This window comes from Chiroxiphia lanceolata, chromosome 14, assembly GCF_009829145.1.
Source record: "Chiroxiphia lanceolata isolate bChiLan1 chromosome 14, bChiLan1.pri, whole genome shotgun sequence".
NCBI classification, from domain to species: Eukaryota; Metazoa; Chordata; class Aves; order Passeriformes; family Pipridae; genus Chiroxiphia; species Chiroxiphia lanceolata.
The window spans coordinates 4960801-4981347 of record NC_045650.1 but is presented as its reverse complement, the minus strand read 5'-3'; the positions used below and the strand labels follow the sequence as shown (position 1 = coordinate 4981347).

The following is a 20547-nucleotide window of genomic DNA, read 5'->3' as shown; positions in this document are numbered from 1 at the left end:
AAGTGAGAAACCAGAGGTAGGAGTGCAAGTCCCTCATCTTTAACCTTGAGGGAAATCATTAGTAGAGTTACATGAGGCTGTGTGCTCAGAACTTTGTGTCCAGCATATTCATAACAATCAGGTAAAGAATTGAATTATAAGTTGGTAACATTTCCTGATGATGCTGAGCAACAGGATAACAGAGTCAGGGCCTGGTAGTGGAGATTTGACCAGAAAATCAGCAAAGCCCAGTAACTGGGCAATAAAATGGCCTGTGAGATTCAATATAGAGTAATGTCAAATTATGCAGTGATGGAACGATGGGCTCTGAGTTGTGTGTAACTGCTCAGGAGCACGATCATAGGTTAGGATTACAGTCTCATAAAAACTTAAAAATTAACCCCCACCAAAAAAGATTAAATCTCTAAGTAGTTCTGGGGATGTTCAGCTGTGTGCTTGCTCTGCTTTCCCGAGCTTTCCAGCCTTTGGTCAGTGTGGGAAGAAACCTTTGGTCTCCCCCCAGTGACCACCCTCATGTTCTCCCACTGGCAGTCCTTGCTCTGAAGGTAGACTTGAATACAAGAACTCTAAAGCAGTGTAAGACAAATGAAAAAGAGTGTAAGAATACAAGTAAATGAGCAAGTCTTACGTTTCTATCTCATTTCAGACTGAATTTATGGAGTGAAAAGAGGAACTCGCAGCAGATTTCTCTGTGCAGAGCTATTCATTTAACAACCAAAAAAAAACCCCAAACACATGTTGAATTCTTGTTTAAAAAAAATGGACCTTGTAGTTCAGAGATCCTTGGGTGTAAGCCATTTACATTTTGTAAATGCACACTCTGACAGAAAAAGTAATTAGATTGAGCATAAAGATCTACGCATAGCCTCAATAATACATCCTAAAGCAAGAAATATAAGTTAAAAAAACCCACACAGCATAGTAAAGGAAATATCAAAGGTTTCTTTATTTTTTTTAAACCCTTCCCTCCTTGACTTCAGAAATAGCCTTAATAAATAATTTCCCAGTTACACTGACATTGTTCCAGCCAACAAAACTAAATGAAATAGAAGAATGGCAAACAGAATAGCTTGGGGTACTAATGTAAGAATTCCTGCTATTTTTTTATGCCTTTCAGCTGAGTTCAAAGATTAATGCTGCAAGCACAGCTAAAATGTATCAACTGGTGGAAAATTAATTATTAATGTATTTTAGTAGAGATTATTGAACTTCAGCAGTTTTTAATACAGAACAAACAGTAATGAAAATTATTATCACCATGAATGCCAAAAAAAGAAAGACATTTAAAAGATCTGAAAACAGTCCATGGCTGTGACATGTTCTGTGGGTTTGCCTAAGAAAATGAGATCCTTTGGTTGTTTTTCAGGGGTAGAAAGCCATTGGTCCCCCATGGAGCTAAAAGTAGATGGGACTTTAAAGGCAGTATTTTCACTCTGAGAGGTTTTTTTTAAGTTAAATTTAGTTTTCAGTTTAGGTTCTGAGCATCATCTGTAGTTGATCTGCTAGTTGGCCTTGGTCAAACCCCTTAGGGTTGAGATTTTATTGATCTTCTTGATGAATGTCCTCCACTATAGGGTGAATTGCTGTTTAATGAATAAATACCTTTAAAAATATATTTCCTATAGTGGGGGAAGAGTGACTTCAGGGAAGACTAAAAAACTTGACAGCTTGAATGAATTTGCAAGCGTTTGTTGCTATGGTTGTAATTAAAATCCTGAATGATAATCAAGCTTTTAGGCCAACTCATGCCATCCATAAAAAAAACAAATATCAATTTATTTCAAAAAATAGTCTTCAGTTGTTTATCAAAACAAATACTGATGTAAACACTGAATTGATTTCATTAATTATATTCCCACCAATATACCAGAGTATATTCTCTCAGAATATTAATTTCTTTATGTAAATTAGGAAAGGGATTTAGAAGTGACTTTGCTGTTGCAAACCATTAATTTGTTCTATGGTGTACAGAGATCCAATTTCAACTGATTTCAGGATAATAGTCCTGGGTACTATCACTATTAACTGATTCTTTAGAAGGGAATAAGTTTTGTGGCCTGCAAGACTTGTATTTTCAAAAGGAAAATTTTTGTGTGGACCTCATTCAATAAATACTTAGAATTTCCAGTCAGAATCAATTCTCATTCTTGCTTTCAGCAGTCCTGTGCTCACAGAACTCATTGTTGGGCTTGTCACGCACTTTCCCATTCACATTTTCTTCACAAAAAGAGAACTTTTGCTTTTTTCAGACCAAAATGGAAAGGTGGCAAAAACATGGTCTGATGAACAGTTCTTTTGTTCTCTGAGAAACAGTTTTTATTCCATCTTTCTGTGAGCATTCATCTTGGGGGCTTACAGGCTGGTATTTTTTTAGTCCATCAAATTCATCATGGTGAGGGGAGGTTTTGCTGGGTCCATTGCCAGGCCTCTGCCCAGACCAAAATATTCCTAAATGACTTCAAGGTAGAAACCAGAAGAAAATGTCAGCTTCTTTGTCCTCAAACAGGTTGCTTTATAGGAAATCCTACAACTCCTGAAACTATCTTTCCTTTGGTCTTTACGTGGCAACAAAGGCCTTTCTATTTAAGGATCTCTTGAACTGGAGGCTCCTGGAGCTCCACTGGCAGCACTGGCCACCTCCTGGTGTGGGAGGTCCATGAAATAGGGAACAAAAGGGAATGGGGATGTAATGCCTGAACAGTCCTGGATTTTCATCTGGTTCTCATAAGGATCCTTCTGCAGTATTTGTAGTACTGAAATATTTCACAAAGTCCTAAGTCTTTCAGGAGGAAAGTGTGTCATTACCCAGAAGTCCCTAAGCAGAAGACCAGAGGTGGACATTTCATATTCATATGGATAAAACAGAGATAAAATTATAAAGAACAATTAGATCTCTGCACTTATTTGTTAATATTTGCAACAAGGAGGCAAACTGTTCTCTTGGCTTCACTCCAGTGACAGATACAAACAGATTTTAGCTCTACTGTGTGTTTCAAAACAATAACCTGCAGATGCTTCATCTTAATAACTGTACCCTGGTTTATAAACACAGTTTCTTGAGGATTATGTGGCTGTCTACATAGGAAACACTGTGACATCAACTTGAAGAATTTTTAAAACCAAAAAAAATATAATCTAGCTGTTAGTATTTGTATTCATGCCTTTGGAACAAATACAAAAGCTTGTCTAAGTTTCTAGAAGTATTTAAATAGATAGTAAATAAAATAGATAAATGTTGCATTTTAAAAACTATTTTTCCCCAAGTTATTACATTATATTTCAAAAATTATGTATCTCTGACAAGAAGAAAATAGCAGTCTATTTTCACAAGGTTTAGGTTAATTAATCCATGTTCAAAGGTGTGTAGTGCACGATACGTTGTAGAGAAATTGTTGTCAGGTTTGTACTTTCAACACAGTGATGATGTTTGTTGTGTAAGATTTGGCAGAAAGTAAATATGTCTAATGAAATGTTCTTGTTTGAAGCATCTGTATTGCATAGCAATACAATCAGATCAGAAATAAATCTGCAAAGCTGCTGAGACAAAATTGGAGGAAGCAGAAAATTGTTCCAAACGAGCTGTCAGGAAGCTGTCGTGGAGCCTTCGAGGGAAAGTGTAAGAAACACCTCAAAGGGCCACCGAAGCGCGGCCTTGGTTCCAAAAACAGGCCAGGTTGGAGGAGGCACAGAAACCCTGTCAGCTTAGAGACAGGCAGGAGGAGATTTTAGGGAAAAGGATCTCCAAGGTGCAGGACGAGGTTGAGTCATTGTTGCATCGATGCTTTAGACCCTTTGCCAAAGCAAGGGCGAGGGCACAGGGGGGTTGTGTTTGCACCGCGAACAGCGGAGGGGCTGAAAGGCTGGATTTATGAGCTCAGCCACGAGCTGCTCCCAGAGCTTTGTGTGCAGCACATTGTGCTGTGAGCTCAGCAGAACAGAGCACATTAATTCTGGGGGATGGTAATGAACTCTCCGAGCAGGGCAGGAGCGGGATGAGGGGAACCTTGGGACACACAGTAATGGTTTCCTAACCGTGGTTTTCCCGGGCCTGCACTGTGTGTCACAAAGACATTAAAAGAGATTGGTTCTCAACAATGAGCTTTCTGGAGTGAGCAGATCTCTCTGAATATAAACTAATTTTTTTTCCTTTTACAACTTAATAACACCGACAAACCTATTGGCCCCTCTTAAAATATAGTTATAACATTTATAAATCCATTGTGACATAACGCTTCCCCACAGCAGGAACAGCACTGGCAGTCAATTAAAATGCTGAAGGAGAAATTAACTGTGGGAGCAGATGAACCAAACAGATGAAAGATGTGTAATTATTTCTTATCTAGGAAATACTTCTTCAAACAAAATAGATTTGAAAGAAGTATCACTGAGATGTTTACATGGAGAGAAAATGGTTCCTTAAATGACTGACTTCTTATTTCTTGGATTTTAAAATAAGGCCTCCAACTGTTTGATTCCCCTTGGAAGCTAATTCTCTTTCAGCAATTCAGCAAGAGATACCAGGAAAATAATTTTCACTATCTATTTAAGCAACACGAGACTTAAATCTTCTTTATGAAGATGCTTCTAAACACTAGATTATAAGAACAGAGTAAATTTCATATAAAATAGACTCCTTCTACTTCTGTCTTTTGGTGAGTAAGGAAAGAGCTATACTTTCATTATTCTTTAATTGCTGTAATTTTTATCTGACTTTGAACGCATAGAGCTAATGGCTTAACAAAACAATTCTGGGATGAGAACAAGTATCCAAGAGCCAAGGACAATTGTTCCTAACTTGATGTTAAAGCATTTAGTGACTTTAGTACGTTACATTATGACATGACTTATGTATTTGATCTCACTTCTAGGAGGAGAATTCTTGTTACTAGGAATAGAAATGGAGAGAGATAGTGGTTTCATTTCCTATGTTTTCCAATTCTACCAGTTCTGCCCAGTCCCAGTTCTGTCCTTTTGCATAAGTCTTTGTGACCAAATAAGTGAGCTCTTGCCCTGTGCATAATAAGAGATCTCGCTTTGTATACAGCTTTTCCAGTACATTAAAAGCACGTTCAAAAATTAATTATTTCAAGTTGGTATATTTAAAAATACCTGTCATCAAATTACATCAGTAATACCAAATTAATTTTCATGGCCCTTTTTTTCTGACCATCTCAAATAATACTCCAAAATGCATTAGGATTTAAAGGAATTCGGTTTTAAGCCTTTTGCGGACACGTGTTTACTATTTTTAGACAAATACTCAAGTTAGACTTCATAACTTAATTGCTGAAATAACTTCTTTGAAGCATGACCTGAGTTTACTTCTATGTATGAATATTATATGAAAGGATTAAGACTGGCCTTTGGAAAGCAATCCTAGTTCTCTTACAAGACACCATCCTTTTTTCAGGCAGCTTTGATCTGCCATTCTTAAAAAGCTTTTTCTTTCTTTAATAGAGGTTTTGTACTGGATATCTGCTTAGGAAACTAAGTGATATATTCAAATTCTTAATTAACATTTAGTGAAAGACTCTAATCCATAGAAGATGTATAAACAACCACATATGAATAACTTAGAATAACTCCTAATGATAATAACTAACTCAGAATAACTGAGTAAAAGATGAATAATAAATGCTGTGCTCCAAATGGTACAAATATTGCTGTCAGCAAAGAAGAACAGAATTTCTGAAAAACTACTCAAACCATGTTTCAAAAAAAGCCTCCAGACACTTTCTAGGATTATGTAAGAATTCCTGCTTCTGTATTTCTCCCTCTGCTCAACCTTACTGTCACATTGCAAACCACTCTCATCATCTCCATTCCCTTCACTCACATCAAAGGCTTTACTGTGGCCAGGAGTTTGTAAAACTGTGAAGTGAGCAGAAAACGTGGGTTTTCTGTCCTGGCTCTCTACTCCTCTGCAAGCTGCTTGTTCTCACTGAGGAGCAGCTGGAAAGGAGGAAAGATTTTGCAGGACTGATAAAGAGAGTGGGGCAGGCAAACAGAGAAAGGCAGCAAATTGAAAGGTGTGACAGCCAGGTGTGTTGAGGGAAGGGATGCACTCAGGGATTTGGGATGACAAGGTTCTGAGCCGGTGGAATGCAAAGAATTTTTGTAAAGTCTGAATGAAGAACAGTTAGTGAAATGCTGAGAAAAAGGAAATATTTTAACTAGTTAGGGAAAAAGAAATAAATAGATGTATCATTGTGACTTTTACCCCACAAAGCATTCGAGTGTGTTTAGCCCAAGTCCCACTGAACAGTCATGTAGATAAAATGAAAAAGCCCTTTGATGACTTACTGACAGGTGGATTAAGTCAACATTCAAAAGTGGCATAGGGAAAAATTTCTAATATTCTAAGGTACTTTTTCATTATGCCTTCCAAAGCAATAATGGAAAGTAAGACAGGATCTAAACGTATTTCAAATTACTTGTAGGGTACATCCTCAAAGGGGCAAAAGTTCTTATAGCCATCCCAGATTATTTATCTGCTGTGGGTTATCTTGTCTGCTCTACACCATTATCTCTGCCTATCACTGCTCCCTGCTTTATGACCTACAGCATAGAGTTTGCTTGCTGGATTACATGAGTAGCTTCAATACACTCCTGGTATCTCTAGAGACTCACTGTGTGTGATATCAGCTCTCACAAGCTGATAACGGTGTCACATGTTCTTTTCCATTTTGATGGAGTGTAATACAAGCTGTTATACAAGTTTTCATGTCTCAGGCTTTTTGATACAGTACATTTATTTTGTAATTCTAAGGGTTCTCAGACACCAAAATGAGCCAGAGAAGTGTTGACAGCGTGAACAGTAGGCACAGGGAAAAAAAGCAAAAACTGGAAGAGAAAGAGAGAATTGGATTATAATTACAGTTTTTAGTATCTGATTTTTTTAAAAGGACATTTTTATAAAGTTAAGATGCTTAAATCCCTCAAACTGAAAGTCGAACTATTATCTGCATTGCAGTTGGGTTTTGTCTTTGGATTTTGCTGGAGTTGGGAGATGTTGGTGGTCCTTTGTACCAAACCATTTCAGACAGTAAATCCACACAGAATCCTCATGTGCCAGGTTGCCTGTGAGTCACAAACTGTTTTCCTCTCCCAAATGCATGACCTGCAGTAGTTCAAAGAACAGGGAGAACATTTCCCTCTGGTAGAAATTTGTCAGTCTTGTCAGCCCATGTCCAAATTGTGATATTGTCTAGCTACTTTCTCCACTGTTGATAAACCAGATTCTGCAGGTATGTGTCTGGATCAGACATACAAACCTTGATGGACTAAGACCTCCAAAGGACATTCCCAGACTGAATTATTCTGTAATTCCAAATTGTTACACCTGTAGTTGCAAAGATCCATGGAATAGACTGTGACAATCCAAGTTTACCCCAAGAGACAGGACCTGCAGAATTGCTGCAGTTAAAGGGGTTTATCCCTTTTTCGGTGACTTTTGAATCCACTCATTTATGAATATTGTTACTGTTTAACAGTAAAGTTTGAAAAGAGCCTTAAAGATTCTGCAATCTTTAATCATGCTTTATTTACTTTTTTTATTTGTATTGATCCAGTCAACTTTAAATTGAGTTACAGAGTAAAATCAGCCCACTGCTCAGTTCAGAGCATAAGAATTCCTAGAGTTTCACCAACACTAAGCAGACGGCTGCCTTAAGATGCTGACTTTTTATTTGCTGCATATATTTGCAGGTTATTTATAGCACAGTTATTTGTGGTGTACACTCAGAGAAGGTGCTATGTTGCATTTGCATACAGGGAAAAATGACAGCACCAGCCAGACTCTGCTGCTCTGCCAGATGTGTGCCCATGTGCTTTGGGGAGAGAGAAGGGAGAGAGGTGCCAGTTCTTCCATCCCACTGACCTTGTTCACTGAGCCTCATCTAGATCATGTTATACCAGTCATCATCCACTTGGATCTGGTTGTAAATATGATATGACATACAGACTTTGATGGAGCTGATTTCCCCTCCTGGGTGTTTACACTCCAGTCTGTGGGCTAAATTTGGGGGCCTTTCTGTCTAAAAATTCTCTACACAGGATATGTAGTGGAGAGAGAGAGGAAAAAAAACCACCAAAACTCCTCCAAGGGGTGGTGTTTCTTGGTATTATTATTCCTTGGACATTTTCCATGTAATTTATAGTATCTTCAGCTAGCTAATGGAACAGAACTGACACTGTGTTATTATTTGACAAGCTAATTATCCAGCATGTAGTAAACAAGATTTTATGTAAGGACTTCATATTTTCTTTAAAAAAAAAGAGAAGTAGACAGTCCTGTTCTTTTTCTGAGCAAAATGTTCAAATGTTGCACACTTTAGACTATGCAATTTTATTTCTTGATATTGTAATCAAATAATTAAATCCTGCCTTTGAAGACCTGTTGCATCACCCTTTTGAATATAGCTGCTGAACACATAGTAACCATAAGGATTAATTTATTCTGGTATGTTTTGTGGCCAAACTGCTAAACCTCTATAATAATATATAAATTTATAATAGCTATATATCATATATGTGTGTGTTATATAGAAAGAAGTCACCTTTTCTGTGCCCCAGGAGTAAGTTGGGTTTTGTTCTCTGAAACGAACATCTGTGGATTCAGTTGTTTCACATATTGTGGCCTCACTGCCTGTTTTTGTCTTCCATATTTACAGAGAGTATACTTGACCCCATACAGCTTTAAATCAATTATGTCTCAGCAGAAGAGGCAGAGTGTTAAGCAACCTTATTCTGCATGGCTGTAACTGTGTTAACAAGCAATTTCCAAATGGAAACTGGACAATTCCCCAGGAGTTAGACACTTGGTTCCTGTTTCCCTGCCTCAGAGCATATTCTGTGAGTACAGAATACTTAGCAGACATGGTGTTTGCAAAAATCATACTTAAAATGATGCATTATCTTGCTCTGTGCTGAGTATTTTCTGAGGAGTATTTTTTGTTTGGTAGTTTTTTGACGGTAAACTCTAAGTGTGAGTAAAGGCAATATGTTCTTGTTGCAGTCTGAAATTGGTCAGATTTTAACAAAACCAGTTAAATCTCTTAATTCTAGGACTAAAATGCAATAAATATATTGGCTATTTTTCAGTAAGTGGCACAATATATCTACCAATAATGATAAGCAGAAATCATGAACTGTTTAAAAACAAATAAAATACCCAGACTGATGGTTCTTACAATCAAACCCCAACCTTCTGGATATACATGCAATATTTACAGGAAGAGGAGGAGGATTAAAAACTTCCTCATCACTGTGATATTCCCAAACTTATCCTCCAAACCTGATCCAAAGGAGGTCAGCTCTACTACATAAGGGAATTAGGTAAGATTAATGCTTTTTATTTATGCTACCAGCAAGGTGGTGGGGGTTTTTGAAATGAACCCTCCTAAAGAAATCATCTGAATCTGATCTCTCACTTCACATGTTTAGTCAGCTGTCATCACTACCTACATAACTGTAGGATACCCAGTGCTTAAAAAAAGCATAGAACTATCTAATTATATATAAAAGTCATGGAAGTCGGAAGTAACTGGATTGTTCTCTACATGTATAAAGCTTTTCTCTGTTTTAACTCCTTCCTCCCTGCCAAGCCATTTGACTTGTCTAATAAGAATAAAAAGCACAGTATAACAATTACTTCAGCATCCTTTTCATTCATCCTTTTCATTCACAGTAGAGCTGTGATACATGTTGGCACCAGAGGCTGAATCCAGGCTTTGGAGCAGCCCCTGGGGCTCTCTCACCATGCTGCTCTCCATGCATCCTGCTTCCCTACGGCAGGAAACTGTGAGGTGTCCTACTCCACTGTGCACTCAGGTTTCCTTTCAAAGGAGGTGTTGGAAAATAAACTGGAACTATGGTAGTTCAGTCAGTCCCCAGTGTACAGTGGGCAGGTTCAGGGCTCTCAATTCTGCTTTTGAGGTGCCTCCAGGATGTGTGTCCTGGAACCAGGACTGCCAAGCCCTCTGCGGAGTATCCAAACAGGATCAGTGTGTGCCCAGAGATCCAGCTCAGGGAACACCTCCCAGTGGAGTACAATGAATAACAGAAATAAGACCAAACCTACTGAGAACATCTTTAGTGCTTTCTGACATGGTCACCTTTCCCAGTGAATTCGTGTAATGACTTTTCTCTTTCAACCAAACCCAGTTGAAATTTCTTCTGTAGTGGTGTCCTGCTCTGCAATTCTGTTGCATTCTCACTCTTTTACTATCACATTTATCTGCATCAGCCGTGGTCACTTTGCCACTCTTGTTGATATCAAGCTTTTTGAATTAGATACTTTTAAACTGTTTTTTCCTCACTGAGGAGACGCTTTGTAAAGATCCACTTCCTCTGCTCACTTACAATAAATGAAAGCCTACTTCAGAAATGTTGTAAGCATTTAGGCACGTGAGTACACTATCTAGATGAATCCTCTTGGTGAAGTCATTTATTTATCTACATTATAAATTAAGGAAATGGTGAGGAACACATGGTGCTATAGTTTAAACCAGAAAGTAGCGTGAGGGGAAAGATATGGAGAGAGAACAATGGAGACAGGAGAGCAGGTAGACAAAGACAAGCACCCAACTGAGAGCAGGATTGCAATCATGCTGATTATTTTCCTTGTGTATTGCTTCTTCCTGGCTTGAAATTTTTTTATATACTCTCTTCACCAGCTCTTGTAGGACACAGTCACTTTGGTACCACGAGCCCTCTGAGTGCAATCAGAACTATGGCTCTAATTTGCTTGTCCCAAATCACCCTCTGGAGGAGCCTCTCTTTTCTGTTGAAGCATCTAGAGAGTAGTGTTTCATAATACTGGTATCTGGAATTAAACAGTGTGAATAGTCCATATAATGAACTTCTCTCTCTTTCCCACTGTGTTTTCAGACAAGCCTGGAAAGCACCTCTCAAACTGAGGGCATTACTTCAGTTTCAGTAATATTTGATTGAATAAAAACTCAAAGGTGCCGGAGTGCAAAGGATAATGCAACACTAATTGCAGCAGTTATGATTTCTAATGTTCATTTTTAACTTTGAGAAAGCTTTTTGTTTTAATCAATATGAAGGATATAAGATATGGCTGAAGGAAGGATTGTTAGTGTATTCCCCTGTATAAGGACTTACTGTTCTATTCATTTGACATATATTATTATGATAAAAATATCAGTAGTTAAATGTCAATAAGCATCTATTTTTCACTCATATAACCAGCTTTATGACATGTAATGAAGGTATTCTTGCGATTAAGCACCTGTACAGCCAAGTATTTCAAGGTTAAAAATGAGATATTCGGAGCACAATCTCTTTTTATTCCCCCATACAAGTTCAGTGTTGCATATGAGCAGTAGGTTTCCTCGTTGCTCCCAAAAGCTCTGCTCCACCCCTTGTCCAAACCCTGGCAGGCTCAGAGGTGACACCCTCCACAGAGGTGGACCCTGTCCTTCTGAGAATCCTCCAAAATTTTGGCTGAATCACTGGTATTTTTCTACAGACTGTAAAAAGCCCTAAAGTCAACTGCTACAACATTTCTGAGATGTATTGTTTCCGTGATAAGCTCATGGTTTTCCTATGAGTTATTCCAAAGGCTCAAATAATAAACATGCAAATGATAGGTCAAGATAAGAACAAAATTAAGCTTTTTATCCTACCTTTAAGAAGTTTGGGTTGGAAGTAGCCAGCTTTCAGATAATGGCACAATGCTGCAAACAGATCTTGACTTGTGGAAGGCTTTAAAATAAAAGAAAAGCCAACACACGAGTCTGTTTTCTCACATTTCAGTGACAGATTATTTCAGAGAACTCTCTAGCCCATTTCCTATTTCCTTTGCCCTTGGTGTGCTGAGTAATATTTGCATTTTTCCTAAAACAGCACATCTCCTCTCTGGACAGAAATTTCTGATAAATGTTTTCCGTTGAACTTCCTTCAGCATCTACATTAAACAAGGCCTTTGCCAAGGACCATTTCCTGAGGCCTCTGCTTTCTCCTTGCTGAACAACACATGGCCTCAAGATTGTGTCGTGCCTGCCACTACCACTGTGGGGTACTTGAGATTGCAGGGAATTCTCCAGTCTTTAAATATATTTATTTCAAATATCACTCCGGAAATTTTTACCTTACTATTCCTTGGGCCTAACTAATTTTAACTTTAATGTCATTTTAATTTACACTTTTAAATAATCCTATAATACTGAACGAAAAACCAGTGGCAATTTGGGAACTAACAATGGAGATACTTTCATTGGAAAACGCTGAAAAAAGATGATGCCAGAAGGAAACTTCCACTTATTTTTTATTGCATGTTTCCAGTTTGGATGGAAGCGTGTTCCGTGAGGATACTCTGAGGTAAAAATTTATCCAGCTAGTTTTGATCTTTGGAATACTGGGCTGTAGAGGTTTTAACATCATCATTGTGACTAAATTTCTCCATGAGAATATGACACCACTTTTCCCTTGCTTCCTGTGTGAGGGCTGTAGTGTTGGTGTGCTCTGTATTTAGTGTGGCTTTTTTCCAGGAGCTGAGGTGATTGTATTAGAAATGCGATAGAAAACTGTGCCTCTGACCTTTTATATCTGTTTGCTTAAAATGTCTTCTAGATTAACATAGTCAGGTGAGAAAGGTACATACAGCCTTGAATTTCACCCCTGCTTTCTGCAAAGCATAAATCAAAAAAGTAAAGCAGTACTGGTCAACTTCAGGGTGCCAGATACCTTAGTTTAAAATTATCAGACACAAAACTGGACTAGAAAATCTTACTGGAGTTTGTAGTTTGTTTATTTATTCCTACAGTTGCACCCAAAAGTCTAGTGAGATGAGGAATCTTTCTACAAATTTTTATTCTGAAGCTTCATATGTAAAACGAATTTCACAACAGAAAATTGGTGGAAATCAGCATGGCTGGCTATGTAGGCTGCCTCCTTCAATTTTCATTTCCTTAAAATGTGAAGAGAATTTAAATCTTTATTTTTAAAGGGAGGAGCCATCAATTCCATCAGTTATTGAGTTTTGAAATTGGGATGGAGATGTCTAAACTATGTCAATTTTTATTCACATTTTTATTTTCCAGAAATCTGAAAATTTTGATTCTGCTTTCCCTCATTTGATGTCAATACTGACTTACATTCAAGTCTCAAAGCAGAAGAGACTTTTATTAAACTCTCACCTTCGGAGGGTATATTTTTGGGATATTTCTTTGGTGTAGTCTTTACGTTTGCAAGGAAAAAGTCAATAAGCTCTCGGATTTGGACTTGAGGGATCCTTGTCTGGATTGAACCCACATTCAGTGTTGAGAGGAAACCTTAAAATCTTGGTAGAACATGAAGCTTTCTGTCAGAGGAGCATTTGCACATTCCATGGCAGTTCAGAATATCAGGATGACATATGTGTCCAGGGGAGTTACTGTGTAGGGAGCTGACATGAAAAAAGTCATGGCACAGCCACTTACTCCTCTATGGACACTCTTGGTGTGCTCTGGGGAGCCTTGGGAAAGGTCACACAACCCCCTTGAAAGGTTGGCCAGGTTCTGCCATCGTCACATGATCCAGTAATTTATCCAGGAAAAGCTGAATTGAGCCATGAGATGTGTGAAGTACAACACTGCCCTGTGTGAGTGGAAGAATTCAGTTTTCAAGTGAAATTGCAAAACACCTCTAGCCAGGCACTCCAAGTCTCCTTGAAATGATAAAAATATTTCCTACCAGATCGTTGCAAGTGCAAGAAAGAATAATTCTTGAGAGTTACAGATAGACTTTTTTGTTTTTTGGAAACTAAGAATGTCCTTTGGGGAGCAAGATGAAGGTAAGATGTTCTGTTATTTTATACCCTGTTATTGGTAGGTGATTTAGTATTTTAGGAGACCCATGAACACACTGAGATGAATTATAGTGAGGCTGTTTGATAGCACTTCCATTTATTTTACCAAATAATATTCAGCAATATCCCACCACTTCCAGCCTGCTGGAACCACTTTCTGTTTAGGCTCATCGTCCTCTGAGTCAAATGGTTTAATAACATTTCATTTATAACATTTAAAATTCAGGTTCTTATGAGCATGTTTCAATGGCAGTTAATGATTCATTAGAGTTTTACTGTGAAAATAAAGTTGCTAAGTGAGCCACATCCATAATGGAATTAACTTTAAATTTAAAAATCTTTTAAAGTAGTCTTTTCAAGATGACATATAAAATAATTAATACTAAGGTGGATCTTGCCTGTACTGTAATATTCACTAAAAAGGTCTGTCTCGAAAAGCTATTTTTTGCTAAAAAAGAAGCATTACCTACAGAATAACTTTTTCTCTTCCTGAATTTCTCATTTCTCCGTATATTGCCCAAGTTTTGGAGTGTCATCAATGACTTTTATTACGAAACTTGCATCATTTTCCTCTACAGAAAAAAAAATATGAAAAATTCACTTTTAAATGTTATCTGTGAGCACATTTTTCATTGAAGACTTTTACAAAGAATTACACCCAGTGTGATGTATTTTAGCTCATATATTGATGCACATAGTCCCTCAAATTTGTGAAAACTGATAAAAAAATCTGTAGTGCTGGCTTACCAAGAATTGTTTTCAAATCTCAGTAATTTATCTTGAAAGACTCTATAATCAATATTATATAGCACTGTGAGCCTGCTGCTTTATTATCTTTTTTTATTCAAGTGTGGAAAGATAAAGTATTGATTTTTGTTTGCTTTGTGTGCTGTAAAAACAAAGGAGAAATGTCATTTCTGAATGCCAAGGGTATGTGAGTATTGTTTTATTGATTTTAAATTAAATAAAAGTTATGTAAGGCAGCAGCTGACGTTGCTTTGGGGAAAAAGAAATGCCATTGAAATAAATTTTAAAAAAGTCAAGCAATACTATTGAAAATAATTTATTGAAAGTTCATCTCCCCAGCTGAGCTTTCAAACACTGTTATGCCATCAGGTTCAGAGTAGTGTAGTCCAGGTAATAGTGTACAAACCTTAACATCAGTAGGGGTTGACACTACCAAAAAAGAACAGTACAATTCTCTATTTTGTTTTTTTATGGCTTTGATGCCTTATTGTGATGACATTGCAACTGACTTCTCCAAGAAACAAACTCAGATTTCATAGTTCCTCTACCCCTTTTTTCCCCCCAGTATTAATAATTTATTCTAATATTTTTATTTGCTAGTTAAAGCAAATTTTATCCATTCAGAAAGGCCAGTTGTTGAAATCCTTGGTGTCTTGTAGGATTTAGCTCTTGAATTTTTAATACAGGAGGAAGGAAGCCACCTGCTGATGAAAGATAGAAAGTAGTGTTCTGGTGTAAAGGCTTTATAGTAGGGACAGCTTTATAGTAAAAATAATGTACAGGGAGAAATGCTATATTTAAATGCATTTGGAAGTAAATTTGCTATGCCTGTGCTATAGGAACCACAGTGTTTGATATGGTCTCCAAGCACCCTGATGTACTGTGAGTTCAGCTTTTAGCAAATGAGGTATTTTCTATGTCATATTTTCTGTATCATAGAACTATTCCAGATCTGAAATGTTCAGCACTGAAGTGCAGTCAGACCATAAGCTTTAAAAAATGAGAAAGATTTTTAATGGACCTGTCATTCTGAATTTGTATTTTCCTCTATTTAACTATGCACTCCAGAAATACATTTAAATTACGAGGGAGGAGTTTCTGTAATCCCAAAATGCCAAGAATTTAGCTGCTTTTACTATGGAAGTGGTGTAAAACTTCAAGAATTAGAAATGTGGATGAACATTTTTAAATATATATAGTTATATATGTAGTTACATAGTGAGATATATGCATGTGTATATATATATATATATATGCACTATTTAGAGATCTTCAGCTTTCAAGTTTTGCTGACCATGTTTTCTGTCCAGCAAATTCTGGTCATCTAATGAGGTTTTCAAACTAACTTACAAGTTATAGTGCTTTTCCCTACACGATGATCAAAAACTCACCGTGTGTCAGCTGGGTGGGAATTAGCATCTGCCACCTGTCTTCAGTGTGATGGTTATCAGCACAGGGGGAGGAATAAAATTCCTGTATTGTACTGGTAGATACAATTGGATTTCATTTCTTTCTAGCAGTGCTTTGGAACAGGATACAAAAAGTACTAGGAATGTGAAAAACAGGGACTGAGAGAGCCTGTGAATAAAGAACATTTATTTTTAATGTTTTAGTTTTGGTGAAACACTAGATGAAAATTTTATCCTGACAAATTATCAGAACTGTCCTGTCATAAAATAACTCTCTGCAAACTGTTTTCTGTTATTTCCCATGTTGCTGTTCTGATACACTTATAGACTTCTCCATCTTGGAACATGTAATTAAAAAAATATTTCCCAAGGGTTTTTTTTAACTCTAAGTAAATTTTTATATGTCCATCAAAAGTTGTGAGAACTTGAAAGAAATAAAATCCTTTATTCTGACATCCTGACAATCACTTTATGCTGCAAGGCCATGCAAGTGTAAGAATGTTTGTAGGAGAACTTGAGTTCTTCAGATGACATAAGGGAATGGGTGAGAATTACAGGTAAAGAAGGAAGGAGCTTCAAAACTGCCTGAAGAGGAAGGAGAGGAATTTTTAGACAAAGGGCACAGTGAAAGTATTATTTTGTGTGCAGGGAAACAGCTTCCCTGTGTTTGCTGTTATTGTAATATCACTGTTACATTAACAAAAATTGGGGGGTTTGTATCCTCATTAGTAAACAGGTTCAAAGATACACCTGCCATCAGTTCTCTGTCTAATCACAGTAGTTATTGGATTGGAGATTTTGTCCAAAGAGGCACAATTTTAAAGGTGAGAGTTTTACAGATTCCAGGCTACCTTTTGCTGTGCAAACATCATTTATGAAACATTAATAGTGATTGTAATACTTTTCCCCACAGCTATTTTGTGTCTCAAAACCTCATTGAGTGTTACTAGGACATAGCAAAGAAATACAACCTGGTTAAATTTGTAATGAGTAGAACCTGATTTACTTTTCAATCTTTCTGTAATACCAGAGCTGTGTTATGGCCATTGTGGTAAAATAACCTTTTACATGTAATAAGTACCTTAGAGCATTGTAAAGCACTGGGAAGCAGGCAGCACAATAAGCTCTTTTCTGAATTTGCCTTTCCAGAATGCAAATTCTGGAATTCAGCTTTACCTCAGAGCTTACCATTTTTTATTTTAGAATAAATGTTCTAGAAACTTGGAGGTTTTGTCATATCTCAGTGTGAATAAACACGGGTTACAATGGTTTTACCACTTATGAACAGGTAGAAATAATATTCTGGGAGTTCATAGAATCGAAGAATAAAAAGCAGAAAGTTATAAAATACCAAATTCCTGTGGAAAATTAATTGTTTCTACAACAGCATGACTGGGTAAGCTGCCATGGCAACAATTGGAAAAGACACACTCCCTGATAACATTTTCCCTCAAATTCAAGATGCATTTAGGAAGTGTTTGCTGCAGAACTGTACTTTCTAAATATATGTGTTTCAGCACCAGTCCCTGACAGGCTTCAATTCCAGTGTTACAGGATGAATTCAGACATTCTCTTCAGTTTGACATTGTTCTCATATGGTCAAATTCCTATGGACCTCCTGTTTAATTCTGAGGAAGGCAATGATTTAAATAAGGAAGAGACAGTTTGTGAGATAAGTTTCTGCTCCTAACACAGCCCTGTTTCCTATTTTACTCTCAGGTAACATCATACAATATGACTAGATCATTTTCTTGACTGTAATACTGACATAGTGCTATTTAGCAACTTGCTACCAGTCAGACTAAATAATATGTAATGAATGGTAATCTTAAAATATCACAGCTTATCCTTTTATTGGAAATATAAGAACACAAAAAGAGATATCATTAATGTTTTAACCTCTCTGTCTTGTATCAGAAATATTGCTAATTTGTGTGCTCTTACTATTTAGACACTATCTGGGACTGTGCCTAAATAAAACCCTTGTGGGTTTTGATTCAAGGGTTGTTTTTTTGGATGATTTTTAGTTTTTGACAGAAGGAGTCCCTCTGCTGGCTCGTTTCATAATTCCCTGCAAAGGTTTGGAGGGGTTGGCGTTATGTTTAAAATAAAAGTGACACAAGTGTGACACTAGTAAAATATAGTGACACAAAGCATTTTCTAATGATGCAAACAAATACTCATTAAATAGTGAATACAGCTGTCTTCACGTGTTTTTAGAACTTTAGTTTTATGAAGACATTTGCAAGAAAAAGAGTGGGGTTTTTTCTAATGATATTTTAATGATAAAATATACTATAGTAAATAAAATAAGCTATAACTATATTTGAAGAAAAATATAAGGAGGATATTGTCTCTCTTTTAAATGTTAATGATTTTTTTAGTATTCTTTAAAAAAAATCTATATTGGAAGCAAAAAAAAAGAGTTTACCTGAGTGAAGCAATATCCCTGTCCTTGTTTCGAGCCTAATGCCGTTTATGAGTTAGATTGCCTATAAATCTGTCAAAGATATTTAGAAGAGTAACACATGAAATTTTAGTGTTTATCCATATTATTTAGATTTTCAGTGAATATGACAGGTCTGTTCTAAATATGAATATTAGCACTGGGCTGGGATTTTGAAGATGTAGGTTCAGTTTTCAGTGGGTTTGATCAGAATTTCTGTAAAAAGCACCGAAACACCAATAATAATGTTTGAAATTATAGATAATTAGATAATGCTTCAATGACATAAGGTTATTGTGACTTCTTTAACTGATTTATGGATTCCCACTACCATATTAAGAATTTGAGTGCAACTGCTTTTAATGGAAGAGAATTAACTTTTCTTGAAAAATAGGATTATGGAATTTTGAATGAATCACATAGGAGTTTCATTCTATGTATGAAATATATTCAGGTAAAAAAAAAAATTTTTCTATTTAGCTCAGCAAACTGAGCCCTAATTGCTGTTATTCATAAATGTTCAGCCAGCAATACAAGTGGTGCAGTTCTAAAAAAAATTATATTCTGGCTCCATGCACAGAGTTCATTGGGACAATCATACACTCTCCCCCTGCAAAGACTTATCTTCCTGCAAGCAGGTTCTCTAATCCCCTTCCATCCAGTTTGACAGCCCGGTGTGTTATAAACCTGCCATTCCCTGATGGAGCACCCAGAGCTGTGTGTGCTCAGGACACCCAATTCCTGGCTCCATCCCTGGGGGTTCAGCTGGGCCTTTGTGCAGTTTCCCTGTCAGAGCTGCCACTTCCCCAGCAAATGATCACTCCCCAGCCATCACTCTTCTCTTTGGAGGTTTGATGTAGAGTCTCAGGAGTGTGTCAGATATACACAATTATATCCTCCTCCGCTGATGAGAACACTCACAGTGAACACATTTGTCAGAGCTCAGACGTCTCCTCAGACAAGCAATTGGATCAGGTCAGAGGGCTTTGAGTAGTGTTTCCTTCACATCAGGGTGTTCACACTTTGTTATGTCCACAGTGGCTGTGAGGTTCTCCTGAATAACCACACAGAGATGATCACAGACATTTCCACCATCATTTATTACTAAACTAATAAGGGAAAGCAAGTTCATTGGAGTCTGCTGAGAAGACAAGCTGTGAGTGTAAAATGTCACCAGCAAAGCCCAGTTCTAATCAATTCCCATACTCATCTCTTCCAACCCTCCTGGGAGCAGTTGCAACAGGAATCCATGTCCACGTGAGCAGATCTCTCCCACAGCTCCCACAATCAGTCAGTCTGCTATGGGTTTGTTTGCCCCCAGGATCAAAACTAGGTGTCACAGATCTTGCTAAAACACAGGGTCAGTAATTTCCATCAGATGCCATTCTGGATGAAAAAATTTGAAAGGTTTCTGCATGTTTTCCCTTGATTCTCTCTCTTTTGCAAATATAAAATATGTACAAATTGAGGGTGCATGTGAAGATTGGTTTTGTTTCTGTATCCCAGCCTAGAAATGCTTTACAACACCATGGTAAATAATCTGCTGGTTTCTGTAGAACATGTGCTTCAAGATATCATTTTGCATGGATAATCTTCACTCTGAAATCACTTATTATACTCAATGTCATAAATACGTAATAGGAACCCAAACACAGCATTTTTACTGCTCACTGCTTGCTTACAGTTTCAGTCAGGAGTGATGCTTTGGAGTCACTTGTAAACATAATCATTAAAGATAAATCAGAATAGGCATCTTGAGTAAGTATTTATTACTACTGTATGTATATTAATTGCTACTATCATTTTCTTCACATTTGGAAAAGAAAACCAAGCCATGATAGCACTTAGGAAAAACTTACTTTGGCTCAGAACTTCCAGGAGGAAAGCACTGATCTCTCTTTGTTTAATCCCAATCACAAATACGTGGTTCTCCCTGTTTTAAGTGTTTGTACCTGGATTTACTGAGAGTGTAGGAACATACCAGGAGGAAACAGCATCTGATTGCACAGCTGCACCTGAATCCCATTCTCTTAAGTCTCCTATGAGTTTAGATTTAGAGCTGGATCTCAAGAACAAGCTGATGGTCATTAAAATGCTCCTTTGGACACTTAGCAAGGTATTGTGTGTGTAAA

The 20547-nt window shown here is 37.2% G+C and overlaps 1 protein-coding gene across 1 annotated transcript in view; it reads right to left on the bottom strand.

The window, feature by feature from the left end:
- Nucleotides 1–11742, bottom strand: part of KLHL4 (kelch like family member 4) — a 76156-nt gene extending 64414 nt beyond the window's left edge. The window contains exon 1 of the mRNA XM_032702239.1: nt 11652–11742. The gene's annotated coding sequence lies outside the window, so the exon portion shown is untranslated. The remainder of the gene's footprint in view (nt 1–11651) is intronic.
- Between the last annotated feature and the right edge of the window lie 8805 nt (nt 11743–20547).